The 5,575-nt window shown below is 29.1% G+C and overlaps 1 long non-coding RNA gene across 1 annotated transcript; it reads right to left on the bottom strand.

Annotated features, from left to right (window-relative positions):
- Window positions 1–608: 608 nt before the first annotated feature.
- LOC145568858 (uncharacterized) lies at window positions 609–2,220 on the bottom strand. The gene is made up of 3 exons (XR_014095987.1): window positions 2,104–2,220; window positions 1,663–2,018; window positions 609–1,244 (listed from the first exon to the last, which is right to left on the bottom strand). It is a non-coding gene; the product is annotated as an uncharacterized LOC145568858 (long non-coding RNA).
- Between the last annotated feature and the right edge of the window lie 3,355 nt (window positions 2,221–5,575).

Raw genomic sequence — 5,575 nt, 5'->3', positions numbered from 1 at the left:
AACTATATTGGATCCTGATAGAACAACTACCAAAGGGAAAGATAACAGGAGAATCAAGGGGTATTATGATTTATACAAAAAGCCAACAAAAAGAGGAAAAAAAAGACATAAAGAATTTGGTTCTACAACTCCAAAAGTTCATATGTTTTAGAATTTTTGGTTTATTAACTTTTCTAACTCATATACAACATAATCAGTTTTGATTTGGCATAATCAGTTTTGTATTGGTATAATTGGTTTTAACTTGATAATCCATTTTGATTGGGTATAATCATCTTTAATTTCATATTATTTTATTTAATTTTACTTTGTAAACTCCTCTCAATTTTTTTTTCTTTTTCTTATAATCAGATTTGAATTGATATAGTGACCAAAATAGGAGTCAATATTTCATACAAACTTGACCATAGAACAGATCTTCTCATGCAAAAGTAAATCAAATATATCTGTGAGCCATGTACTTAATTATGTAACCCAAAAGAGGAGGAAGTTGTGTATCTGTTAGCATTTAATCTTATATACTTATATTTGGTATACTCATAATCATTTTTAATATTATATAATCAAATATAAGTTGTTAAACACTAGAATAATATTATGAACTTGATTCATTGATTTATATAGATGTCATTACATTGTTAGACATTGTTAGACATTACACGTGTAAATGTCATTACATACCAAAAATATTAATCCATATTATCTACTTTTAGAACTCTACAACTATTTCTTCTTCTTAGAAGCTACAATTTTTTGTTTTTTGGCTTCGGGTTTCTTCATCTTTTCTTCTTTTCGGGCCTGTTTCCTACTGTTCTCTTCAATTGTCTGCAAAGTCTTTGACCTTTTATCTTTAAATGCAATCACATTATCCAACAGCTGAGATCTCACTTTATTCATGTCTGATAAAACAAGGCTTGCACATGTACAAGCTCTTCATATCTTTCTATCATTCTCCTGAAAATTAAAAATCATATAAAACATTATTCCTTACCTAAACTCTTAACTTTTTTCATAGCATAGACAAAATGATATAAAGTAATAGAACTTACAGTATTCAAAAAAGGGCATTCAAACACATTAGAACCGTCAAACAACAGCATATTGGTCACGAAAACGACAGAATCGAAATCCAAAAACAGCATATTGGTCTTCCACCTCCCTTCGATCTCTTTTATTTTAAAGAGTCCAATATCACAAACGATATTTAAGTGGATTAACTCGAAAAAATTTCCAATTAAATCAGCCTACAAAAAAAAAAAAAAAAAAAAAAAAAAAAAAAAAAAAAAAAAAAAATTAGTATTCTTAGAATAAGAATAAAATACAAATATGAAAACCTGAAAAACTATGAAACAAAAGTGAAGTATGAAATACCAATACAAATCCAATTTCTTCAACTTTTTTCTTATAAAGGATCAACCGATAGTTTGTTGTCAAGATATTGAATATTCTGCTCTTTAATATTCAGCACAAACAGAAAATAATGATGCTAAAATATTATTCTTATAAAGGATCAACCGATAGTTTGTATTCAAGATATTGAATAATGTCTGTGCTGAAATATTTAGCACAAACATCATTATAGGATATTAAACATGATTATATATACACAAACATCATTATATGATATTAAACATGACTATATAAGATAGAATATAAATTTACCATCTCAATATTTTCATCCAGAGTAATATAATTGTAAGACTATATTATTTGGTTCAAGGAATTTGAAAACTGATCTTGCAAACTGACATCATTTTTATCTTCACAAATTTTCATTTAAATTTCCTGCAAAAAGAAAAGAAAATTAAAACTTTGTATGAAAAAGATATAAAAGCTAGTGAAAAAAAAATTGTATATTCGTACATTTAGAGAAAATCCAAGGAAAAACTTCTTAGGATTATGATCGGCTTTTCTTTCATTTTCATTGAGCAAGAATGCCCAACAATCACTTTTGTCCAATTGTCCAAAATTCTTCTCTTGAAACACAGTGTAAATCACTTGTCTTGAAAATTTCCTCACTAAACAGATAAAAGTAATTAATTAAAAAACAGAATTACAAAGCAATAAAATATAGAAATAATTATATTTTTAAAATCAACTTACTTGAGGTTGAAAGGAGGTTCATTGATAAAACAATAATCAACAATTTCTTGAACAAACACATCCATGTCCTTCATAACCTCAGCATGCTTAACCATAAAATCAGAAACAAACACAACATCACCCTTACCAACATTTATTTCACCAAAATCAAGACTGCACTTTGATTGATTATTTTGTAGAACCTCTTGGAAAACAAACCAACATGTTCCAGGTTTCCTGCAAAGATTTTGTTCATTACCCATTATATTATGAACAACATTACTTACTATGTTGTTTGCTGCAAATGACAAACTACCATCCTTGTAGAAACCTCTAACATCAGAAAGATCATCCTAACCACCAGGCAAATCCTTAACAAATTTTGAAATCATAACAATTTCATCAATAAATTTTTGGAATAGAGTATTTGACATGAGATCTAAATCTCTCTGGGATGGTTCAAGAGCAGAAGTAATAGAGGAAGAATCATGCACAAAATTTTCAATCATTTTAATTCCTCAAGGTGATATTCAACAACAACTTCTACATCCCTCTTCATGATCAACCATTGAGCATTAAATTCCTGACTAAAAAAAAAAGTTAACATATAAGTTGTAAACATGACTATTTCACAAGAAAAATCATTATATTCGATAAAACATGAGTATGACACAAAAGGAGTAAAACATGAGTATGACACAAAAGGAGTAAAACATGACTATATCACAAGAAAAATCATTATATTAAATAAAACATGATTATATCACAAAAAGCATGTTAATAGTGGTAAAACATTATTATATCACAAGAAATATCATTATATTAGGAAAAAAAAAATGACTATATCACAAGAAGCATCATTATAAATGATTTTTAGTTCATAAACATAAGGCACTTACATCTTTTACTTGAGCCATAATATCTTCATCGGTGAGACTATTATCAGGTAATTTAAACTTGATGTAAATCTTTCCCCTTGAAGTACGCTTGATAGGGTCATTGAATGATTGAATGCTTTCAACTCCAATCTTCTGACTCATATCAACATGTCCATCCTTGAACACAAAATTCTTAGAAACAGGATAAGTACAATCCAAAATGCCACTTCCATAACAATCTGAATCACGTTCCAATTTTACTCTTTTCTGAACTTTATCAAAATCCCAATGTTGAATCAATGGTAGCGAGAAAGGAATAGTTGAAATTTTCACATTTAAATGATGAAAATAAATCAACTGCAACATAACTATACAGCCGCCAAAGCTTTCAACCCTTTTCCCCCTTTTCTTCTGGTCTTTATAAAGCCTTGTTGCAGAACATAATCGATCCAAAACATACTTGGACCAATTCAACCTTGGGATTGCAGCGACATCATCAAAAACCAATGCAAGTCGCAAATCAACTATAGCAGAAGCTGTAGGAGCTAGAAAAGAGGAAAAAGCGTAAAAAACAAATAACTTCTTGAAAACTTCACCACCATCCTTCAAAGAAATTAAATGGGGCCGAACAGATTTCAAACTAATCGCAGCATTATCACCAATCAAATCGAAATACTTTCTCCAAAAAGTCTTTAAATGCATATGTGGGTTTGTATCATTTTTTCCCCTAGAAATTTCAACTACATCATTTCCAGGGTTCAAAGGAAGACAAAACATGTCATATACATCATACTCACTCACGTAAACTACTTTCTAATACCAACTTTAAACATACATGTACTACCATCAAAACTATCAACAATCCATTGGTTCAAAATATTATTAGTTCTATCCAATTGCAAAGAAAGCAAACCACCAAATCCAATATCATGAATAGCTTTAATTTGACGATTGTCATCCAATTTTTGAAACAACTCAACCAACTTTTTACCAGAACACTTAGTTTTGAACAAAGCATTCTTATCATGAACAATGGTATCTTTCAAAGATTTTTGTTGACCTCCAACTTGTAAATTCTTAGGCACAACTATACTTTTTTGTTTCAAATCCATCAAAGACTTTTCTCCTAATTCATTGCCAACTGTAGAAACAGATTTCTCACCAGTTTCAAAAACCATCGTTTTGAGTTTACGCCTTTTATATATAATCAACTTTGAACCTTCTATTCCACCACATTCTTTTTGGACATTAGAAGCTTTAGAAGTGTCAGAAACTCCAACCTGATCACCAATTCCAGTAATTTCTCCAATATCATGATTTGGTTTAGTAGTTTCTCCGATATCATGATTTGGTTAAGTAGTTTCTCCAATATCAGGATTTGGTTCTGTAAATGAAACATACAAAATAAATATGAGGAACATTATTATTAATGAAAGATTTGATATAATCACAATTGATATCTTATAATCATATTTATATTGATATAGTCACTTTTATATTGATATAATCACAATTGATATCTTATAATCATATTTATATTGATATAGTCACTTTTATATTGATAAAATCACAATTGATATCATTTGTACACGCCCCCATAGCAATAACATATTTTGGTTCAGGCATTTGCTCATATAATCTCACTATAATCATATTTATATTGATATAATCACAATTGATATCTTATAATCATATTCATATTTGGTCCAGTAATTGTTTTCTTATATTGCACGCATAAGCACACATTCTGCAATTTCTAAAGTTTTTCGACTAAAATCAATACACTAAAACTACGAACAATTCAGGAGAGAGAACCAAAACTCAAAAAAAAAAAAAAAAAAAAAAAACAGTAGAATTAAGCTATTGTAAAAATTAAACCCTAAAAATGATATCAAATACTAAAATACCTCTTGAAAATGAAATTTAAACACTAAAATTGAAAATCTAAAGTTAAATTAAACTGAATCAGACGATTTATACAAAAAATTGAACTTATTAATCGAAAACCTAATTAAATACTTTTGCAAGGCCGCCCAACTGATGATCGTAATCCTCTTAGTTTACTCCAATTTGATGATGAAGTTCCATGTCTCGCCTTCACCATTGTTGATTTTAATGAACTTACTTCTCTCGCCTTCACCATTGTTGAAGTAGTACAGAGAACATTAAAGGAGGAGAGAGAAAAAAAAAAGGAGAGAAGAGAGAGAAAATAATCTGTCATAAGGAGGGAGGAAATTAGAAGGAAGCTTCCCAAAAAAAAAAAAAAACTGTGATAAGTCACGTGATACTCGGTCCATAGTAATATTAATGTGGACTGAGTTTATTTTAGTCTTTACCTTATTTTTACTCACTCCGTTTTTAAATACTTGCTTCATTTTTCATTTCTAGCCGTTTTTTAATAGTTGCTTTATTCTCTTATTTGGAAAGCTTTTATAATATTTAAATAATTTCTCACCTAATGAACCCAGTATAAATCATATTTTATTAATTTCATATTATTTTTCCTCTAATTCTCTCCACTACTTTTACTTTTTACAATTTTTTATTCTTCCACCTACCCAGAGGCGGATCTTTGAAGGGGCATGCAAGGGCTTGCCCCCTTGAAATTTTCGCCA

This window comes from Chenopodium album, chromosome 11, assembly GCF_948465745.1.
Source record: "Chenopodium album chromosome 11, dcCheAlbu1.1, whole genome shotgun sequence".
NCBI classification, from domain to species: domain Eukaryota; kingdom Viridiplantae; phylum Streptophyta; class Magnoliopsida; order Caryophyllales; family Amaranthaceae; genus Chenopodium; species Chenopodium album.
This window is presented reverse-complemented; position numbering and strand designations above follow the sequence as displayed.